At 39.7% G+C, this 24,659-nt stretch overlaps 1 long non-coding RNA gene across 5 annotated transcripts in view; it reads left to right on the plus strand.

Annotated features, from left to right (window-relative positions):
• The window catches only part of LOC131365210 (uncharacterized), a 36,967-nt gene extending 15,804 nt beyond the window's left edge, over nucleotides 1-21,163 (plus strand). Inside the window, exons 1-6 of one of the 5 annotated variants that reach the window (XR_009206570.1) lie at nucleotides 1,167-1,941; nucleotides 3,146-3,230; nucleotides 3,327-3,498; nucleotides 4,634-4,695; nucleotides 4,783-5,229; nucleotides 19,141-21,143. This is a non-coding gene — a long non-coding RNA (uncharacterized LOC131365210). Of the gene's footprint in view, nucleotides 1-1,166; nucleotides 1,942-1,969; nucleotides 2,723-3,145; nucleotides 3,231-3,326; nucleotides 3,499-4,633; nucleotides 4,696-4,782; nucleotides 5,230-19,140 lie in introns of those variants that run through there. The other 4 variants (XR_009206574.1, XR_009206569.1, XR_009206571.1 and 1 more) reach the window with 4 other exon arrangements.
• The last annotated feature ends 3,496 nt before the right edge of the window (nucleotides 21,164-24,659 follow it).

Consider the following 24,659-nt stretch of genomic DNA (forward strand, 5'->3'; position numbering starts at 1 on the left):
GCTGCTCGAATGGCCCAGCCAATCACCTGACTTGAATCCAATTGAAAATCTATGGTCAGAGTTCACAGAAGACGCCCACTGACCCTTCAAGCTTTCAAGACTGTTTGTGTGAAACAATGGGCCAAAATCACACCTGAGCAATGCAAGCAACTACTTTCTCCATACAAGAGGCGTCTTGAAGCTGTCTTTACCAACAAAGGCTCCTGTACCAAGTATTAAATAAATTTCACTAAGTGTTTTCAATACCATTTTCCTGTGGTATTTCACATTATTACACAGAACTTAATTTATGGTTGTCTATGGTTTCATTTCCTCACATGTGTGGATTGCATGGGTTCTTACCAACATCTGGGGAAAATTTCATGTCAATAGCACCTTTTGAAATATATTTACTGAGACAAATAGTGACGTGTTCAATACTTAGTTTACCCGCTCTAATAGCTTCTGTAATAGCAGCAGTTGGTGGCAGTTTGAAATGTGTACAAAAACAGAAACAGCAGCAATTAAGTAAATGTTCAGAAACGGCATGTAAACAGATATAAAGTGGCTGGTGCTATAGACATGGATGAATATTGAATTGAACTGAGTGTTTAAGTTCCAGTTCAGTTCACACAGGTGTGTGTGTGTGTGAGAATGTGTGTGTGTGTGTGTGTGTGTGTGTGTGAGAATGTGTGTGAGTGTGTGTGTGTGTGTGTGTGTGTATAATAAAACCTTGCATAAATGATATGGAGAAAGAGATTAAGATAAAGTGTAAGGAAATGGGTGTTTACTATTTCCCCCCACTTGGCACTACCTTATACAAACACAATAATACAGTAGAATATGAACATCATTTATGGTACGAAGAAGAGATCGACAATACGATAATACAGTGTGTTCCACCATACAATGAAGTTCTTACTCTGAATCATCAAGCAGCCTAACACGTAAGTTAAGGACATTAAAAAAAATATTGATATTTTATCAACATGAATAATTTCTGCATAACTAAATGTTGTTAACGCTGTGTACAGGATGGTCAGTGACAGTTTGTATATATGACGTTACACACCGTTCAGTCTGCGGCGAAATGCGAGTGATCATGTGCCATAGAAGGAGATTAAGATAAAGTGTAAAAAAAATAAATAAATAAAAGGGGGTCTCGTTCATTAAATCCCCCCCATGCCAAGCTATAGCCAAGCTATTTGGTTGCTCATAGCCTATAGCTAACAGTCTGAAGCTATTAGCCAAGCTATTTGTTCGCTAATAGCCTATAGCTAGTAGCTAATAGCCAAGCTATTTGGTTGCTCATAGCCTATAGCTAATAGGTTGGCATGGGTGCTTGTGTGGCGTGGTCACTTGCCCATTACAGGAGAGGCCACTTTGCGCTACCAGACACGAGCACAATAATACAGAAGAACATCAACTGTATTTATGGTACGAAGAAGAGATCGACAATACGATCACGGTAGGTTTAAAAAAATACACACTATTTTTAAAATACACTTTTTCCCCATCCTTTAAACATTTATACACAGACTACTAGACATGGCGAGGACTAGTATTTCATTATTTTCTAAATGAACGAATTTGAAATGGCATTTTTGAACGTATTTGTATCTTCCCTTGTGGGCGTGTCCCACTGCACCTACGGCTCTTCTACAAGGCTTGTTGACTGCGCGCTCTTCTCAGCTTTCTGTGTTCAGCAATGCGCTTTGTACATTTTAGCCGTCACTGACAGTGTGAGCTTGCATGCATGGCAATTCCCATTGTCCAAGCAAACGGTTTCTTATCGTCTCCTGTGTAATGAGTGGGAGTATCCATCGACTTCTGGGGCTTTTGCTTTGAAAGGAGCCGTGTGTGCCTTTCTTTAGCTAGTGTAGAGAATTGTTATGTGCACCTACTGATTTTTCTTCTTGTCGGCGAGTTTAAAGCAATTTTACTCGCACCCACAGGATAGGGGTAAGTTTCTCACGTTACGCTGCTCCAAGTGTTATGACTGCTCAGAGGCCAGCTTTGACCCAGGGCCTGTGGCTCGGCAGTAAAGCTAAGATTTTTTTCTGGATTTATTGACTTATTTCCACGGAACTATTGTAATCCGGTCCTTAATGCTGGCGCCAAGCGCATATTTAGTGTTTCCAACTTGTCAGGACTTGGACACGCTCCGTTCTACCTTCCGGGTTGTTTCAGTCGAGTTGAGTGACGGTTGAATTGTCCAATCCGCAGAGGGATTGCGTACGGCACCCCAGCCTATCAGCTGTAAGTAGGGGTGGAACCTGTCGTAGCTTAGTAGGTAGCGTGTTGGTTTTTGGAGCTCAGGCCCTTAGAGACCGCGGTTCGAAGCCCGTGCGGACCTCAGGCAGAGTGTACACTACGTGCTTCTTGTTCAAAGTAGAGTAAAAGCGGGTGATGGGTGTGCTAATAGCTAAAATCTCCATGAGCTGTTTCTTTTCTGTTAACATTTCCATTAAATTGTGGCCGCCCCCTCACCTCCTTATTTAAGGCTTCGGTGCCTTTTTGTACCATTGCAAATGAATAAACGGCATATTTTATGCGTTTAATCACGTTAGCATTAGCAGCTAATGCTAATCGCTAGCTTGGTCTGTGCCATTACTAAGCCTTGGATTGGCACAAGTAAGTGATGTTGAGATTGAAAAAGAATGGTTTTTGAATTAAAGTGAATTAACTACAACTTGTTGTAAGCCGCCTGAAATATTGGGCTACTTTTCCTGCTGAAAGCCTGGTGAGTGTATAGCATGTTGACTTTTAGCTCGTAGCTTGTAGCTGTGGCTAATATGGTAAGATGAAATGACAGCGTACTTGATATTGTTGTCTAGATACTTTTCATAGAAACCAGTCGTGGGTTTGTGAGATTGATGGCAGCTAATGCTAATCGCTAGCTTGGTCTGTGCCATTACTAAGCCTAGAATTGGCACAAATAAGTGATGTTGATTCTGGTTAACAGGACAGAATTACTGTAAAATAAATAAATAAATAAATAATAAGAAATTCATAGTAATGTTCTAGTTAAAGATGTTCAAAAGGTTAAAAGTGGATGTTAAATAATTCACTTCAACTTGAATATGGTTATGGTAAGAGTTCAAGAGTTACCTGATTCATGTTTCTATGTTAAAAAGCTCATTGTACTTTGTTTTATCTCATCAAGAAGACGACGAAGATCTTTTCTGTTCATCGAATTGACGTAATCCTCAATGAACCACCTGTGATGGACTTCATTTGAGTTTTCCCAGGTATGTTGAACATTTGAAGTTGTGTTCTCCAATATAAGCTGGCAAAGTTTTAAATCTCTCTCTCTCTCTCTCTCTCTCTCTCTCTCTCTCTTTCAGATGGAGGAGGAATGTCCTCCTCCTCATCCTGCATTTTGCCTGAAGAGAAGCTGTGATCAGAGGCCTCATTTTCTACCTTGGTGAGGAGACAGAGGAGTTCATCAAGGACTACCGAGTACAGAATACACCTCTGACATTGCTCTAAGTCAGTGCCCTGCCTGTACAAGACAAGGTAGTGCAATCTAAGACAGCCGATGGCTTAGTGTTATGGTGTTTCTACATGAGCTTTCATCAAATTGAAGGCACGCTTCAAAACTTCAAGTCATAACTACAGATAAGCCATTACAGTGTTTGGAAAATGAATACAGTACAGTAAAAAACGAATAGTCTTGCAACAAATGGAGATGAGCAAAGTAAGCACTATTTGTATATACACTTTATGGCCAAAAGTTTTGGGACACTACTCTGAAGGCCACACAACGTTTGGAGGTCTGTAGCTATTGACTCTGCAGAAAGTCGTCGACTTCTGCGCACCGTGTGCTGACCCTGATCTGTGATTTTACGTGGACTACCACTTCGTGGACCAAGTTGCTGTTGTTCCCAATTACTTCCACTTTGTTATATTACCACTAACTGTTGATCGTGGAATATTTAGTAGTGAGGAAATTTCACTTATTGCACAGGTGGCAGCCTATCACAGTACCATGCTTTAATTCACTGATCTCCTGAGAGCGACCCATTCTTTCACAAATGTTTGTAGAAGCAGTCTGCATGCCTAGCTTCTGGATTTTATACAACTGTGGCCATGGAAGTGATTGGAACACCTGAATTCATTGATTTGGAGTGGTGTCCCAAAACTTTTGACAGTATAGTATAAATGCTTATGTATTTGTGTGTGTATATATATAAATATATATGCATTCTGTAGGGAAAATACATGTTGTAGATGAAGCCAATTTACTCTATAATATACTGTCATACTTCCAAGACAAGGTTTAATCACCATTAAACCATAAACAGGCCAAATAAACAAACAAAAACAACTTCTAAAGTTTGGGCTTCTCAACATCAGATCCATTGCACCTAAAGCACTTATTGTTAATGAAATGATCTCAGATAATAGGTTTGGAGACCTGGCTATTCACTTGCTGCCTAAAAACACTTACATTCAAGCTACACAGACTATATGCAGACATGTTTCTCTGAGCTCCGCCAAGCTGACCTAAAATTTCGCTAAACGTTCTCGATTTTTATCTTAATCCCAGTACTATATTATAACTTTTCATAGCATCTTTAGTAGTCAACAGTATCCCATAATATTCTCATTCCAAACGCGTATTACATTGCTAGTTTTATTGGTTTTCCAGAACACCCGCTTCTAGCCGGTTAGCCCATTAGCATCGCTAACCCGATAGCCCGGCTACCACAGGTTTGTTTACGTTTTTCACACCAATTATCTCGGTTGTACTACTGCTCTTAAACACTATGTCGGTTGTGGGTTTGCCTTTGAGTGCAGGTGAGGCTAAAGGTAAGGTGAGGTGCGCACTCGCTGTCTTCCTGGTGCTCGTGTTCTTGATGTCGCTGCACGGGTACCCGCCATCCTGAATAAGCACATCGGAGCTGTGGTCCTCCATGCTGGCACGAACGACATCAGGCTGAGGCAGATGGAGATCCTGAAGAAGGACTTCAGGAGCCTGGTGGAGAAGGTTCACACCACATCGCCCATCGACGAGGATCATCGTGTCATGACCACTTCCCGCGTTCCAGCAAGGAATCGAGAGGTTCACTAGACTATTTGCTTTTAACGAACGGTTACACTCATGGTGTCAAGACCAGAAATTAAGCTTTGTTGATAATTGGAATATTTTCTGGGAGCGTCTTAGGCTCTACCGTTCTGATGGGCATAGTTGGAGCAGCAGTCCTCTCGGACAACATCTCCAGGACACTACGCACCATCTGACTGGTAAGTCTTACCTTAGATTACAATTAGAATAGCTACTGTTCAACTCACCAGACTGACACAAGTGCACACATAGCTCGTCCTATAGAAACTGTGTCTGTTCCCCAATTAGTGAGATCAAAGGATCAATTCGCTAATAGCTCTCATCTAATCACAATTAAACCCGACAAAGGCCAAATAAGTAAAGACAATTTCTAAAGTTTGGGCTTCCGAACATTAGATCCCTTGCACCGAAAGCACTTATTGTTAATGAAATGATCTCAGATCATAGTTTCTACGCACTCTGCCTTACTGAAACCTGGCTTAGACCAAATGACCACATTGGTCAGAATGAGCCTACTCCGTCAGGATGTTCCTATAAGCATGAGCCCCATCAGACTGGTGGTGGAGGTGGTGTCTTCTAACAATTCTCTATCTATAACAATTCTCTTACTGTTACTCAGTAAACAGGACCCAGGTTTAACTCATTCGAAGTGCTTGTCCTTAATGTTGCACTCACAGACATGCATAAAAAAAAATCCCTGCTATCTCTTGCTCTGGCCACCGTGTATAGACCCCCGGGGCCCTACGTCGATTTTCTTAAAGAGTTTGCACATTTACACTCAGACCTATTGATTCATTTTGACTGTAGATTGTAGGAGATTTTAACATTCATGTAGACAATGCTAATGATGCTTTAGGACTCTGGTTTCTGGATTTACTAAATTCTTTTGGGGTTAAACAAAACATCCCTAGACCAACTCATCGTTTTAATCATACGCTAGATTTAATTATATCACGTGGGACCGATGTCACTGATATAGCCGTTCTACCTCAAAGCGATGATATCACAGACCATCACCTCTTAGTGTACACTCTACCTGTAGAACATATTAGACACGTCTCTCCACGTTATCAATTTGGCAGAACTATTACTCTGACCACTAAAGACAGATTCACAAGCAATCTGCCAGATCTGTCTCAACTTCTTGCTAGACCCCTAAATGCAGATGATTTAGATGAAGTATCTAACAGCATAGGCACTATGTTCACCAGCACACCAGACACTGTTGTCCCCAGTGTTGGGAAGGTTACTTTGGAAATGTAATAGGTTACAGATTACGAGTTACTCTGTTTAAAATGTAATAAGTAGTGTAACTTTTCAATTACTTTATAAAAGTAAAGTAACTGATTACATTTGATTACTTTTTGATTACTTTTAAGTTTCTAATGGATATTTTCAACAAAATCATTTCCAAACATTTATACCAGGCAGGGTTAACCTTACAGTAGTACTCAACTCTGTTTACTGTTAGAATTTAAATCTTTCATCACTTGAATTAAGATTATATTGATTTAATTTAAGCTCAGCCACCACAAAACCAGACTTCATAAAAACTGTTTAATACTGTTTTAGGAATCAAATCTTTGCATAGCTATGACAGGACACACTGGCAAGTAACAATGCCTTGAAAAAAAACATAATCTGAAAAGAGTCATCATAATGTATGCTACAGTGCTAAAATAACTAAGTTATATTAGATCTGACATTACCAACACATTTTCAAGGAGGAAAAATGTGAGCTATATATTTTCTGTCAAAGGGTTCATTAATAGAAGTGTGCCTGGTAAAGGTAACTAGCAGCAGGGACGATTTTAGGATTTTCATTTAAAGGGGGCTCAGCCCCCAATGAGGGTATAATAGTAAAAATAAATAATTAATAAATAATAAAATAAAATACAATAAAGGTTTGACTAACAGGGTAGGATGGTAAACTTAATGCAGCATTCCACTGAATTGCATAGATGTGTATAACATTTAAGTACTGAACACGCCAAATACGAGTCTTCCTGATCACACACACACATACCGGTTTTTGCTACTCAGTGGGGACACATGACAGGATGCAGACTGGTGGGGACCACCCTTTCTGAATGGGCTACAGACATGGCAGGAACTGATCCACACTCTATTTCCATTTGTTAATACAGCCATCACTTGAAAAAAATGGCTCTGCCCCTTTACTAACCAGTGGGGACCCTGTCAGGTAGAACACCCTCGTGGGGACCTGTGGCGTAATGTTTTGATATGCAAATGTTTGACATCACTGTGTATGATTCTGAGGTTCCCGATGGGGACCTCACCTCAAAATCCTTAATAAGCCATTTTTAGCACTCAGGTCAGCAGGTACTTCCTGCTGCCAACAAACAGAACTGTACTGAAAGATTCAAACAAATCATCTTTTGTCAAAAGTAGTTCTGACAGAACTTTATTTTTTGTAGCTTATTTTAGCGATGGAGTCAACAGTTTGTGATGAACAATTTGCAATGAACCCTTCTCTGAACGCAACAGGCAACAGAAAACAGTGTGCAAGAGTATTCCAAAAAAATTTCTGAATACTCTCCTGAGCCAGGCATTTGGCAATTCATTTTTTTCTTCTTTCAGTTCTTGATATAAAACTTGACTGCCTCCCAGGTTCTGTGCTTAAGTCCTACAGGAGCTGACCTGATGCAGTCTTCACATTGCCTTTTCCCCGGTACCGTGCCAGAGGTGATGCAATCCAAGAGTTTATTTTCGACCGCCTTCACCTCCTCTTCTGTCCATTTTCTTTTTGGGCATTTCGACAAACTTAAAGAAGAAAATAATTTCACCAGAAGGCAATAATCAATCCTCAGTTATATGAGATCTTTTAATCTTTAAATCTCTTGCACACATAACACAGAAATACAGTGAATAAAAATATCTACAAGAAATTCTGTAACATTATATATCTTCAGCTATGTAACTGGCTTGACAAAGTTCTGACCCTTTACCTGACTTTGAAGGTGACCGACATGGTTTCCTTTGTTGTGGTGTCTCTTTCTCCTTTGCAGGCTTAGAACCAAATGAAGGTTCTTCTGTAACACAAAGCAACTAAACACTTCAACACTGGAACACCATAACCAAAAACCAAATGAAAATGAGTAAAAAAATAAATAAATAAAAATACAAGCAATGCATAAGGTTATAGGAAGGTCAGACTGTTTGACTGCAAATACTTGGGAGTTATGGGCAGCACTGTATATTAGCACACAAAAAATGTTAGAATTAACATTGTTTTTATCGCTAGCTTCCTGACGAATTGGGTTATGTCACACAAGGAATAAACAAGCTTTGATTCAATTAGAGATACAAAAATACTTAACAGGGAATAACTGCTCATTCTCAGACCACAGCTCTGAGGCTACCTATAGATGTTGAAGGAGACTGACGTCGCTTCTTTAGCCGTGGTACCTGACTCTCCTGTGAAGACTTGCTGCCAACTGAAGATTCCTCTGAAAGACAGAGACACTAACCAAAACCAAACAACGACGGACAGAAAGTCATGCAATGGTTGACTAGCCCGGTTTAGCTGTTTGCAGTTCACATCATTTATATTAACAAATGTTTTTGTATGAGCATATACAAATAGCTAAATGAAAATATTCTTTATCGCCATTCAACCTACAAAAAAACCAACACAATTTGACAATCTGAAGACATAAAGCAGGTTTGTTTACAACTGCAATAAAAACAGCCAAGCAAGTCTGTGTCAGTCAGATTTAGCACTTTAGATAATGTCGCAACGTGTTTTCATGACAAAGTGCTAGGATGTTTGGCTCCACACTGTCGGGCAGCTACTCTGATGCAATCTGGGCCTTTGTAATATGATGACTCTGTCAGAGGCTTTGCAAAAAAAATACTGATTCTCGTCAGGTATGCCACGTTTGACGGCTCTTTACAAGTAGCTCCATAGATTCTAGCATACTTGGAGTTAGGTGTATTGGAACCTTTCTGTCTCGTTTGCCTCTGATTTCAATACGTTGGAAATGCTGACAGTTTCTGCTCAAGTTCAGATAAAGCATCCGCAGGATCAGAATGTAGAACAGATGAATTTCGAAGAAGATACAAATCAACTTCATTTTTGCTACTTCTCCTGCCCTCCTGCGGTTAAACAAAATGACATCACATAGCATGAGGTGAGCAAGATTTGACCAATTTTTCTGACTTTTCTCATTTCTGAGCTTTTGTTGGTGCAGTTTAGTTTTACTTCTTAGATACATGTGCATTTTTTTAATATCCTCAGTAAAAGGTAGAAGTTCTGGAGAGTTCCACTTGGCCTCATTGAGTGTTTTCAGTGCTGATGCTGATACATATTCATTCCATTTGGTGGTATACAATTGCTTGAACCTTTTGACATCCTGGACATCATTTTCCTCTCCTGCAATCACTGCTTCACACTCAGAGATATCAGCCATTTTTTTTAAGGTTGTGCCCCAGTTTTAATGCCAATGATGGAACTGTGAAGACTTCATCTTCATCTTGGTATCCTGAGATATCTTTAACAGCCTGGATGACATGATGGAAGTTTGAGGATATAAAAAAGTCTTTGATACTCTGAAGCTTTCCCACTTTCCTAGCACACACCAACAACCTTCCAGCCGCACGCATTTTAGTTCTGATGTATTCATGCTTGGTTTTGTCACTACCCATTTTGTTGCACAAGTCTTCTCCAAATTTGATGATGCATGTATCACTTTTAACTGCCTGCGTTACTTCATCTTGCTTCATATCACTGATCAGTTTCCATAATTTTTTACTTACTCCATTCGGAACAGGCTGTGCATAAGCACAGAGTGCTTGGACTCTAGATCTGCCTGGTTTTGTGGCCTGGCATTGCTTTGCCAAGTTGCACCTTGCCATATGCCTCCAAAGTGCCTTTCGTCTGAACAGGCCTTGGCAGTTCAAACAGTGCATATAATCGTTAATATCAACATATGTAGCAGAAGGTTGTTGTCATGGAACCAATTCTCCTTTTCCATTTTTCAGAACATTTGTGTTGTGTACAAGATTACCTTTGTTTCTCAGCAGATTCAGATTGATTCTTCTCTCTTTAGATCCCTTTGGAAAAGAAAGGGCCTTTGCTACCTCCAGCTCATTCCTGTGAACTTGAGACAAGTGTATTGCCATTTTGCAGAATGGCTTGGAGCAGTAAAAACAATATTGTTTTTTGTTATACATCCTTTGACCATCTGAAGTCTTTTTCAGTTGCATGACTGACACTTGACTGCTACTGTCATTGTCTGGCAGAGTTCCCGTGTCCTTGTAGGCATTCTGACTGATATCTGATGTCACACAGGTAGATGATGAGGCACTGGGCTGAGAACCAACTTTGGATCTTTTCTGTGGAGTCTCTTCAGAGTCTTCTGAACAGCTCTCAGATTCGGGTACATAATCATCCTCACTGTTTTCAATACTAGTAATGTCCTCTGAGGTGGAACTGGTCTGGTCTTGTCTGGCAAGCTAGAAATAAATAAAGTGGTTTCAGTTTAAAACCAGAATCAAAGTGGATATCTGGTCCCAGCGTCCACTGAGAGTTCATGCAACATCCAAGATTCACATAAAACAAGGTTATAAAATGTACAACAGAACATTTTCCCAACCTTCACCTTTGGTAATTTCACATAGTTACATATTTAATGTTATGCCTGCACTTTGACAAAAAAAAGACTTCATTAAATTGCTTGTTCAGCAGTTCAGTGCAGTTGTGACCTAAAACAGAAAATCTGTAAGGGAAACTAAGGAATTTACATTACATTTAACTAGCTACTGTAACTAGACCCAACAAAGAAGATATAGAATAAATTTGATATTAAATTGAGTCATGCCCCTGAGTGGCAAAGTTGAATTATAGCTACAAATGGAGAAATCTTTAAAAGTATGTAAAATGTTAAGAGACTAGAGTCTTTCAAGAACTTTTGTAGAGGGGTTGGACAATGAAACTGAAACACGGGCCAATTTAGTGTTGGAGGTTTCATGGCTAAATCTGACCAGCCTGGTGGCCAATCTTCATTGATTGCACATTCCACCAGTAAGAGCAGAGTGTGAAGGTTTAATTAGCAGAGTAATAGCACAGTTTTGCTTAAAATATTGCAATGCACACAACATTATGGGTGACATATCAGAGTACAAAAGAGGACAAATTGTTGGTGCACGTCTCGCTGGCGCATCTGTGACTAAGACAGCAAGTCTTTGTGATGTATCAAGAGCCACGGTATCCAGGGTAATGTCAGCATACCACCAAGAATGAAGAACCACATCCAACAGGAGTAACTGTGGACGCAAGAGGAAGCTGTCTGAAAGGGATGTCCGGGTGCTAACCCGGATTGTATCCAAAAAACATAAAACCACAGCTGCCCAACTCACTGCAGAATTAAATGTGCAGCTCAACTCTCCTGTTTCCACCAAAACTGTCCGTCGGGAGCTCCACAGGGTCAATGTACATGGCCGTGCTGCTATAGCCAAACCTTTGGTCACTCGTGCCAATGCCAAACGTTGGTTTCAGTGGTGCCAGCAGCGAAAATCTTGGGCTGTGGACAATGTGAAACATGTATTGTTCTCTGATGAGTCCACCTTCACTGTCTTTCCCACATCGGGGAGAGTTACGGTGTGGAGAAGCCCCAAAGAAGCGTACCACCCAGACTGTTGCATGCCCAGAGTGAAGCATGGGGGTGGATCAGTGATGGTTTGGGCTGCAATATCATGGCATTCCCTAGACCCAATACACTGCCAAGGACTACCGAACCATTCTGGAGGACCATGTGCAAACATTGTATCCTGAAGGCGGTGCCGTGTATCAGGATGATAATGCACCAATACACACAGCAAGACTGGTGACAGAGTGGTTTGATGAACATGAAAGTGAAGTTGAACATCTCCTATGGCCTGCACAGTCACCAGATCTAAATATTATTGAGCCACTTTGGGGTGTTTTGGAGGAGCGAGTCGGGAAACGTTTTCCTCCACCAGCATCATGTAGTGACCTGGACACTATTCTGCAAGAAGAATGGCTCAAAATCCCTCTAGCCACTGTGCAGGACTTGTATCTGTCATTCCCAAGACAAATTGATACTGTATTGGCTGCAAAAGGAGGCCCTACACCATACTAATGAATTATTGTTGTCTAAAACCAGGCGTTTCATTGTCCAACCCCTGTATATATATATCTGTGTCCTAGTAAGAGACATAGCAAAAATCTATAGAGCAATGTTACTGATATTCATCATTCTCACCTAAAAGGCTTCTTAAATATTACTGTTTGTGGTTTGGGTAAAGGCGAAACAATTTGCACATTTTTAAGACCATCACAAAGACTTCAATGCTGCAAAAGAACAGTCTGTATATATCTATTTGCAAATCCTAAAACACCAATGTATGATTGCAACGATTGTTAATTTATGCCTTCAGTGTCTTCTGCATGGTATAACTGCGTTTAGAGGAGTTGTGCTTAATAAGATGGTATCACAGCATGCATGCTTACCACAGTCTTCTCTGTAGACAAAGGTTGTTTGGCCAGATGCTCATTGACGTTTGAAGGCCCACTGCCCATATCTACATCTAACTCTGCCTGTTCAAGTTAACAGAAATAGTCAGTTGTCATGAATTCTTTTTTACTTTTCATTTTCAAAAATCCACACAGACACTTACCATGGATCTTTTCATACACATCCACTGTAATGCCAGGATATCTTCTTTGATTCTATTTAATTCATAACTGTGGTCATAAAAATCTTTTGGTTTCCATGCATTATGCAGTTTCAGTTTAACTTTTTTACAAGAGTATACTGCATAAAATATTCTACTTAATATAAATCTTTGTTTTTTTTTGTTTTGGCAAATATGTAGAAAATAGTTTTATACATATTTGTATAATGCATTAGATTTGAATTTATGGCTGGGTTACATTTGGGTCTCACTGAGATTTTATACCACATTACATCCTAATGAACAACTTCAGTATTGTGAATACTATGATATAGGCTACCTCTTTAGTAACAGGCCTTTATGAAATTAATTTGGCTACTGTAAAAATGCCTCACCTTCTGACTTGCTTCGTATCGCCTTGCACATTCATTATGATGATGCTTGAGTCTTGTGATGCGAGTTCTGAACCTCTCTATCACCTTCTTATTCACCCTTACGTTGGTTTTATTTGGTCAGTTGAAAAAGTAAAAAGAACTCAATGAATGCTAGCATACAACAATACTTTTATACCATGTTTAAACTGAACATAAGGATGCATGAGGAGCAGTTGTAGCTCAGGGGTTAAGGTGCCATCAAGCTGCCACGATCGGGCCCTTAACCCTCTCTGCTCCAGGAGCACCATATCATGGCTGACCTTGTGCTCTGACCCCAACATTCTAACAAGCAGGGATATATGAAGGAAAAGAATTTCACTGGCCAGAAATGTATGACAGGCCTAAGCCAGTGAAATTATTTTCTTCACATATTCCAGCTTGTTAGGAAGTTGGGGTTAGACATGATAGTTTAATTAAGGATTCCAATGAAACCTGTTGTTTTATTTTTTTTTTAACTTATAGTGCACAAAAGTGATTAATGAAGAAATAAACAATTAATTACCACTTATATCCCATAACGCACTGACTCTATAAAGCTGATGTAAACTCTTAAATTATTATTACTAATGCCTTCAAAAACCCTGACGGATATGGCTGGCCATTTTGTTTAAACTATAATCAAAACATTGAATAATCTAGTAAATTCGTACCCAATTACAACAAAAATCAATTTAGTAAGTTAGCTTGCCAAAAACGAACCTTGCTAGTCGCCTCCGACAACATGAATTACCACCTTAATTTGCTTAATTAACGATCTACTTAATCACAGTACATCTATAAACAATCAATACTTATAATTTGACATGGTTAAAATAATATAAAAACGGTCTTACCTTGTTTCGTCCATGACAGGTTTTTTTTTTCCAAGGAGCGCTGCGTGGGCGGGGTCACACTTGCCAGGGCAATTTCAAAATGGCTGAACGTAACTTCTGCAACCCAATTACCGCGTCCCAATCCGATACAAACTTTTATGAACTAAAATGCCGTCGGCGGTGAAAACAAATCGCGGTGTCATTTTGATAAGATGAATATGATACTCTCTCCGTCAAACCTTTTTGGAGACAGGGTGGTGGTAATGGGCAGTAGACAGTAATATGTTGCTTTTTTTTATTAACTATGCGTGAATTTTGGTTGAATGCCGCTTTAAGCATCGGTGCCTTTTTTGCTCTCCGAGACGGATCGGAGCCGCCCGCAGTATTAGAATCAATTGAACTTAAAATACAAACATGGCAGACAGACACAAACTACAACTTCCGACACACATACAGTCAAGTTCAAGCTGTAATGAGACACACCTGCAGCCAGTGAACACCAGTATACATATAGAACTCTGAAGCAGAAGCTTCCGTGCGCTGCGTGCGCATCTGTTCATTATTCTGCAGCACAGAGCAGTAGTGTATTTCTCGTATTTTGTGTTTAATCTGGATTATTCTTCCGGTTTTCGTCTAGTGTAAATCTAATAAATCATCTGCATCATCCAACTCAACGTCCTGACACTCCATGCACAATTTCCTTTCATTTCACAATCACTTTATCATAGATATTGTAATAAATAAAATAAAAGACTTAGGTTTTTAGTCTATCTTTCAGTGATGATAGCAGGCAGATTTTAATGGGTTGTCACTGGTGTTGTTGGTTGTGTTTGGTTTAAGTATTATTGGTGAACATCCAACTATAAAGACTAGTGAAAGTCTACTGAAAATAATTTTAGCTTACTGCTTTTATTATTAACCAAAAAAAAAACCCTGGTAATGGGGACCTTACCAGGAAAGAAAAAATCGTGAAAGTTTGTGTATTTTACACAATCTGATTACACAATAGTCCCACATCGTATTTTATATCTGATACCCGGTGACTTGACATAGAAATAAAAATCTAGGGGAATTTTCTTATCTTTTACCGCACGTTGGTATCAGTTTTCATGTGGTTACACTCATAAATACATGAACACGATGTAAACGAACATTGCTTACAGTTTCGTGTTTATTGCACCATGATCCATCAGTCTTGCATGTTTTGTATGAAGTTTGTCACAAACATCGGCGCATCTCTTTTGATGTAGGAGCTAGCGACAATGTACGATGACGTGTAACGGTGTAGTAGTGGTGTCCGATTTCTTAGGGGAATATTTTCACCCCTCCACGTCGCCCCTCTGTTTAAAGGGGCAAGGGGAAGGGCTAGACGCAGGGGTTGGTGTAGGCGAAGGGGTATAAAATAGAATTCGGATTGGGCCTTCGAGTCCTTGCTTTAAACTGATAACAGCTACCTGCTACAACTTCTCTTAATGTAGGAGTAGCTCAGTGGTTATGGTGTTGAATTACTGATTGGAAGGTCATGAGTTCAAATCCTGGGACCACCATTTTGCTTCTGCTAGGCCTCAGTTGGCACTCAATTGCTGAGCTGTATAAAATGAGATATGCAAATGTAATGGTGAGCTAAATGTACTATGCTATAGCTTCTCCTAATGCTAGGTTTACAGCTACACATTACGGTTCCTTTTAATAGTGGGATAACTGGTGTACCAGAGGAAATCCACCCGCTCTGTGCAAGGTCTTAACTGAGTCTGTTCCTGATATACACTATACTGTATTGCCAAATGTTTTGGGACGTCTGCCTTTACATGCAAATGAACTTTAATTACATCCCATTCTTAATCTGTAGGGTAGTTCAGAGGTCTATTCAATTCAATTCAATTCAAGTTTATTTATATAGCATTTTTAACAATTGACATGGTCTCAAAGCAGCTTTATAGAATATCAGAATAACAGAAATATATAGAGAACAGAAATAAAGCTCTGAAACTATTGACTCTGCAGAAAGTTGTCGACTTCTGCACATTGTATGCCACAGCATGCGCTGACCCCGCTCTGTGATTTTATGTGGCCTACCACTTCGTGGCTGAGTTGCTGTTGTTGCCAGTTGCTTCCACTTTGTTATACCACTAACAGTTGATCGTGGAATATTTAGTAGTGAGGAAATTTCACGAATGGACTTATTGCACAGGTGGCAACCAATCACGGTACCACACTTGAATTCACTGAGCTCCTGAGAGCGAAATGTTTGTAGAAGCAGTCTGCATGCCTAGGTGCATGATTTTATACACCTGTGGCCAATGATTTGGAGGGGTGTCCCAAAACTACAACTGCTATTACAGTGGAAATACAATACTACTAAATACCCACTTGTCCTACTAGAATATTTTATTAGCTGTCCTCTTCTCATTTATCAGTTTCTTTACTTCACATTTTACTTTGAAAAGCACTCTGGTAAACCATTTAGTTACTTTAAAACTATGTTATAAAGATAGGATTAGGGTATTTTCAGAAATCCAGATTTATAGATGTTTACCGGAAATTAGGCAAAAATAGTGCAGAAGCTTATGTTAGGTAGCAACCAAATGGGCTACATAACCTGATACAAGATTATTTATGTACTATTTACTGTTTAATGATTAAAGGAATGTGGAAGAACGTGTGATTTTGTAATTATCTCATTACTCTGTCATTTGCTGACACACAGAGTTGTAGTGGAATTTAATCAGAATGTTTAACTTTTAATGCAATAGCACATGCGTTTTTCAAAAAATTCGCACACACAGTTGTTTCATTATTGACCCATAGGGGGCGCACCGCGATACACACTTAATACACACACACACACACACACACACTTGTCCTCTGATCCTCGCTCTGTGCCGCCGCGGTCTGCAGATTAAAGAACGCGCTGAAAGACGGGGAGGAGCCGAAGTCTGCCGCCGTTTTCATATGAAATTTAAAGGGGACTGAGGCGATCACTTATTCGTGTACAGTTTATGGACAATCGCGGTATTTTAGGGGGACTTTAAAATGGCCTAGCGACACCCATGGCTATCAGACTAGCAAATTTGTTCTGAATGTTTTGAATACAGGTCTTGAGTACACTATGGGCTCGATGAACGCGCAGGCGCATTTTAGTGGATTTTTTTCCACACAGCAGCTACAGTAAATCAACTGACCCACTCCGTCACTTTTTATTATACAAAAACGAGTAATATATCATTCGAAACTAAAGGGTCTGTTTTTATTTCTGTACACTCACAATAATGACAAAAATTTTACATTTTAAATACATTATAAAATAAAGAAAGGCTAGGTTACATACCTGCAGATGATTCCTCAGGTTCAACATTGAAGCCTTTGATGTCGAAAGCATTTTAACAGCCAGCAAACAAATTTTGCACTGAACTTTTATATTTGCCCCTTATCGGATTTTAGGATTAAATTATTTTTAAATTTCCAAGACTGAAATGCATTTTTATCACTCGCCATGGTGGTAACTCTCAGTGTATTTGCCTAAAGCTTTCCGAGGCAATGTAGTAACGTGATTGGCAGACGCGCCGCAAATTCAAACCAGAGAACCAATCAAAATCATCAGAATAGTACCACTTTAACAAACTCTAACAACAAATTAATATTTATTCGACATATACTAGTTTTTTTTAAAGAAAATATTCAGATGTAACTGTATTTGTAATCTTTAACATTTTCATAAGTAACTAATTTTAATTACATATTTTTCTAAGTAACTGTAACGAGTTACTGTTACATTTATTTTGTAATTAAGTTACGTAACGCCGTTACATGTAACTAGTTACTCCCCAACACTGGTTGTCCCCATCTGACTAAAAAAGGTCAGAGTTAAAACACCTGCACCACGGTATAATAGTCGTACTCACGCCCTCAAGAGAGCAACCCGTAACCTCGAGCCAAAGTGGAGAACAACTAAATTTGAAGTTTTTAGAATTGCGTTTAAAGACAGTTTGTCCAGCTATAGACAGGCTGTAAAAGCTGCTAGGGCAGAGCATCTGAGCAAACTGATTGAAATAAACCAGAACAATCCTTACAAACAAACTTATTTAGTATAGTGGCTAGACTAACAAAACATCAGATTCCTGGAGAGAGTATTCCATCACAGTTTAGTAATGAGGACTTTATGAATTTCCAGCCCAACCTAAAGCTCCACATCTAGAGCTACAGTGCTTGACCAGTACAGGGCAGGAAGAGCTATTTAAACTTATCACCACGGCTAAATCAACAACGTGTTTGTTAGATCCAATTCCAACTAGATTGCCGAAAGGAGTGATACATGCAGCTGGAGAGCCTCTTCTCAATATTATCAACTCCTCGTTATATCAAGGTCATGTCCCAAAACCTCTCAAGTTAGCAGTTATTAAGCCTCTTCTGAAGAAACCTAAACTAGACCCTAACGAAGGATCAAATTACAGGCCGGTTTCAAACCGTCCGTTTATATATAAAAAATATTAGAAAAGGTGGTGTCAACTCAAGTATGCTCCTTCCTACAGGAAAACAATATCCTTGAAGAATTTCAGTCAGGTTTCAGGCCCCATCATAGTACAGAAACTGCACTAGTTAAAATCACAAATGACTTTTTTTTTTTTTTTTTAGCTTCAGACCAAGGCTGCATCTCCATTTTAGTCCTGCTTGATCTTAGTGCTGCATTCCACACTATAGATCATAACATTCTCGTAGACCGCTTACAAAATCACACAGGTATGCAGGGACAAGCATTAAAATGATTTAGATCCTACCTGTCTGATCCATACCATTTTGTAGATTCAAATGGAGAACTGTCCAATGTAGTGCCAGTGAAATACGGGGTCCAACAAGGGTCGGTTTTACGACCTCTGCTTTTCTCAGTTTACATGCTTCCATTGGGTAACATCATTAGAAGGCATCGGATTAGTTTCCATTGTTATGCTGACGATACCCAGTTATATATCTCTAATATCTAATTTGTCTGGATTAACTGAGTGTGTTAAAGATATAAAAGATTGGATGACTACTGAAAATTTTCTATTATTAAATTCTGATAGGACAGAGATATTACTTATTGGTCCAAAAACCAGCACACAGAAGCTCTCACAATTCAGCTCATATTATGAACAACAGCTACGCTAATTACTTTCCACTTGTTTCCCTTCTTCTACCACCCATCCAGAGGTATACAGAGATTGTGGCAGATCCAGTGGCATCCAGAGATGGACCAGCTCCAGCCGGGTTTGGCTTTGTGAGGACTGGGGTATTCAAAGCAACGCTGCCAACCATATGTGGACGACAACAATCTCTTTATTCATTTACACAACACTGTACACATGCTGTATCTGCATCACACAATTGACTATACATGAATGCAGGAAGGACATTGTTCATATCACACTCTCCTGTGTCACCCAAATGAGGATGGGTTCCCTTTTGAGTCTGGTTCCTCTCAAGGTTTCTTCCTCATACCATCTAAGGGAGTTTTTCCTTCCCTCAGGCTTGCTCACTTGGGATAACATCTAGGACTGTTTGTCTGTTTCTTTTTTCTTATGTAAGGCTGCTTTGAGGCAATGCTCTTTGTTAAAAGCACTATACAAATAAAATTGAATTGAATAAGAGTCTTGATGCACTCTGCCTTACTGAAACCTGGCTTAGACCAAATGACCACATTGGTCTGAATGAGTCTACTCCGTCAGGATATTCCGATAAGCATGAGCCCCGTCAGACTGGTGGTGAAGGTGGTGTTGCAACTATCTATAACAATTCTCTTACTGTTACTCAGAAAACAGGACCCAGGTTTAACTCATTCGAAGTGCTTGTCCTTAATATAGTACTCACAGACATGCATAATAAATCCCTGCTATCTTTTGCTCTGGCCACCGTGTATAGACCCCGGGGCCCTACGCTGATTTTCTTCAAGAGTTTGCACACTTACTCTCAGACCTATTGATTCATTTTGACAAAGTGTTGATTGTAGGTGACTTGAACATTCATGTAGACGATGCCAATGATGCTTTAGGACTCTGGTTTCTGGATTTACCAAATTCCTTTGGGGTTAAACAAAACATCACTAGACCAACTCATCGTTTTAATCATATGCTAGATTTAATTATATGACATGGAACATGTGAGGACATAAAAAGTACATAAAAAAAGAAACATACAAGGTGTGAATTAAAATTACACAATCTGAAACACACTAATAACTGCTTTATTGTGGATTTATTCTGTGCTGAACTTGTTGGGGAACAGTTAATGATGTGTGTTGGGCGCTGAATGTGTGCTTTTATCTTGAGTTATTATGACTTGGTCACAATCCTAATTAATTGGTGTTATCTTGAGTTTTATGTAGAACTGCTTTATCCTCCATGCAACGAAATCCATATTTCCACGTGTTCTATCTACACTGGGCAGGTATGTTATAGAAAATCTTGTAGTGTGTGTAATGGATTTGTCGTTTTATTACTGTGGACTTGCATGTGTTCCCCACTAGGTGGGGATGTTTTCCCTTAACGTGCCTAACCCTAGACACGCTTCAAAACTTTTGTGTTTGGAAAATTAATAGAGTACAGTAAAACGAATAACAAGTGGAGATTCAACAAGTGCAACACGTGGACATGAGCAAGGTAAGCACTATTTGTATATACACTTTATGGCCAAAAGTTTTGGGACGCCTGCCTTTACGTGCACATCAACTTGAATGACATCCCATTCTTAAGCCGTACGGTCTAATGTGGAGTTCTCCTTGCAGCTATAACAGCTTCAACTCTTCTAGCAAGGCTTTCCACAAGTTTTAGGAGTGTATTTATGGAATCTTTCAACATTGCTCTAGAAGCACATTTGTGAGGTCAGGCACTGATGTTAGATAAGTAGGCCTGGCTCGCAGTCTCTGCTCTAATTCATCACTGCAGAGAATACGTCTCCACTGAGAAATGTACCGAGACATTCTTTATGAAAAAAAAAAATCTGCTGCCATCTACCAGGACCATGAACATGAAACCAGGGTGGACATTTCAGTAAGACGGTGATCCCAAACACAAAGCCAAGGAGATAGAAATTACATTTCTTTCTTCAGAGAAAGAAATTAAAGCTGCTCGAATGGCCCAGCCAATCACCTGACTTGAATCCAACTGAAAATCTATGGTCAGAGTTCATTGAAAACGCCCACTGACCCTTCAAGCTTTCAAGACTGTGTGAAACAATGGGCCAAAATCACACCTGAGCAATGCATGCTACTTTCTCCATACAAGAGGCGTCTTGAAGCTGTCTTTACCAACAAAGGCTCTTGTACCAAGTATTAAATAAATTTCACTAAGCGTTTTCAACACCGTTTCCCTTTGTTATTTCACATTATTACACAGAACTTAATTTATGGTTGTCTATGGTTTCATTTCCTCACATGTGTGGATTGCATGGGTTCTTACCAACATCTGGGGAAAATTTCATGTCAATAGCACCTTTTGAAATATATTTACTGAGACAAATAGTGACGTGTTCAATACTTAGTTTACCCGCTCTAATAGCTTCTGTAATAGCAGCAGTTGGTGGCAGTTTGAAATGTGTACAAAAACAGAAACAGCAGCAATTAAGTAAATGTTCAGAAACGGCATGTAAACAGATATAAAGTGGCTGGTGCTATAGACATGGATGAATATTGAATTGAACTGAGTGTTTAAGTTCCAGTTCAGTTCACACAGGTGTGTGTGAGAATGTGTGTGAGTGTGTGTGTGTGTGTGTGTGTGTGTGTGTGAGAATGTGTGTGAGTGTGTGAGAGTGTGTGAGTGTGTGTGTGTGTGTATAATAAAACCTTGCATAAATGATATGGAGAAAGAGATTAAGATAAAGTGTAAGGAAATGGGTGTTTACTATTTCCCCCCACTTGGCACTTGGCACTACCTTATACAAACACAATAATACAGTAGAATATGAACATCATTTATGGTACGAAAAAGAGATCGACAATACGATAATACAGTGTGTTCCACCATACAATGAAGTTCTTACTCTGAATCATCAAGCAGCCTAACACGTAAGTTAAGGACATTAAAAAAAGTATTGATATTTTATCAATATGAATAATTTCTGCATAACTAAATGTTGTTAACGCTGTGTACAAGATGGTCAGTGACAGTTTGTATATATGACGTTACACACCGTTCAGTCTGCGGCGAAATGCGAGTGATCATGTGCCATAGAAGGAGATTAAGATAAAGTGTAAAAAAATAAAAAAATAAAAGGGGGTCTCGTTCATTAAATCCCCCCCATGCCAAGCTATAGCCAAGCTATTTGGTTGCTAATAGCCTATAGCTAACAGTCTGAAGCTATTAGCCAAGCTATTTGTTCGCTAATAGCCTATAGCTAGTAGCTTATAGCTAATAGCCAAGCTATTTGGTTGCTCATAGCATATAGCTAATAGGTTGGCATGGGTGCTTGTGTGGCGTGGTCACTTGCCCATTACAGGAGAGGCCACTTTGCGCTACCAGACACGAGCACAATAATACAGAAGAACATCAACTGTATTTATGGTACGAAGAAGAGATCGACAATACGATCACGGTAGGTTTAAAAAAATACACACTATTTTTAAAATACACTTTTTCCCCATCCTTTAAACATTTATACACAGACTACTAGACATGGCGAGGACTAGTATTTCATTATTTTCTAAATGAACGAATTTGAAATGGCATTTTTGAACGTATTTGTATCTTCCCTTGTGGGCGTGTCCCACTGCACCTACGGCTCTTCTACAAGGCTTGTTGACTGCGCGCTCTTCTCAGCTTTCTGTGTTCAGCAATGCGCTTTGTACATTTTAGCCGTCACTGACAGTGTGAGCTTGCATGCATGGCAATTCCCATTGTCCAAGCAAACGGTTTCTTATCGTCTCCTGTGTAATGAGTGGGAGTATCCATCGACTTCTGGGGCTTTTTCTTTGAAAGGAGCCGTGTGTGCCTTTTTTTAGCTAGTGTAGAGAATTGTTATGTGCACCTACTGATTTTTCTTCTTGTCGGCGAGTTTAAAGCAATTTTACTCGCACCCACAGGATAGGGGTAAGTTTCTCACGTTACGCTGCTCCAAGTGTTATGACTGCTCAAAGGCCAGCTTTGACCCAGGGCCTGTGGCTCGGCAGTAAAGCTAAGATTTTTTTCTGGATTTATTGACTTATTTCCACGGAACTATTGTAATCCGGTCCTTAATGCTGGCGCCAAGCGCATATTTAGTGATTCCAACTTGTCAGGACTTGGACACGCTCCGTTCTACCTTCCGGGTTGTTTCAGTCGAGTTGAGTGACGGTTGAATTGTCCAATCCGCAGAGGGATTGCGTACGGCACCCCAGCCTATCAGCTATAAGTAGGGGTGGAACCTGTCGTAGCTTAGTAGGTAGCGTGTTGGTTTTTGGAGCTCAGGCCCTTAGAGACCGCGGTTCGAAGCCCGTGCGGACCTCAGGCAGAGTGTACACTACGTGCTTCTTGATCAAAGTAGAGTAAAAGCGGGTGATGGGTGTGCTAATAGCTAAAATCTCCATGAGCTGTTTCTTTTCTGTTAATATTTCCATTAAATTCTGGCCGCCCCCTCACCTGCTTATTTAAGGCTTCGGTGCCTTTCTGTACCATTGCAAATGAATAAACAGCATATTTTATGCGCTAATCACGTTAGCATTAGCAGCTAATGCTAATCGCTAGCTTGGTCTGTGCCATTACTAAGCCTTGGATTGGCACAAGTAAGTGATGTTGAGATTGAAAAAGAATTGTTTTTGAATTAAAGTGAATGGACTACAACTTGTAAGCCGTATGAAATATTGGGCTACTTTTCCTGCTGAAAGCCTGGTGAGTGTATAGCATGTTGACTTTTAGCTCGTAGCTTGTAGCTGTGGCTAATATGGTAAGATGAAATGACAGCGTACTTGATATTGTTGTCTAGATACTTTTCATAGCAACCAGTCGTGGGTTTGTGAGAATGATGTCTAATGTTTACATGCTTTGGTGTCTTTTTGTATGATTGCAAATAAATAAATGGCATGTTTTATCTGCTAATCGCGGACAGTCCAGATTTCAGGCTGCAGCTAAATATTTATATTTTTTTACTTTTAGGTACGGATGGACAAGCAGAGAGTTGAGCTTCTCTATATGACTCTCTGGACAAGTAGAGAGTTGAGCTTCTCTATATGACTACAAGAAAAGAGACAACAACAAAGTCAACAACAAGAAGATGACAAAAACCTTCTCTCTGTGTCGAAAAAACATAATCCTCAAGAAACCACCTGTGATGGACTTCAAAACTCGATGGCCTGCCCTGTTTGAGCATACAGCAAAAAAAATGATCACGATATAATGTTTCATATCATTCAGTATCGATAATTATTGAATATTTTTTTACAATCCATTTATAAACAGACACAGAAGCAGCTTCAGTGACAGGTTGCTGTCACTGCCCTGCTCCACTGACAGACTGAGGAGGTCGTTCCTCCCCCATGCCATGCGACTCTTTAATTCAATGCGGGGTGGGAGAAGTCAGTGCTGACACTACTCTTCTCTCTGTACTGGACTGTACAATAAAACACACACTATACACAATACACTCCGGTTTATACAGAACTCTCAATAAACTGAGATTTGCACAGGACTCATAAACATGCAGTTTTTGCACATAACAGTTTTTGCACATCGACTAGGTCTGTAACCTTAATCACTTGTTTTG

Source organism: Hemibagrus wyckioides, linkage group LG14 (genome assembly GCF_019097595.1).
Source record: "Hemibagrus wyckioides isolate EC202008001 linkage group LG14, SWU_Hwy_1.0, whole genome shotgun sequence".
In the NCBI taxonomy this organism is placed as follows: Eukaryota; Metazoa; Chordata; class Actinopteri; order Siluriformes; family Bagridae; genus Hemibagrus; species Hemibagrus wyckioides.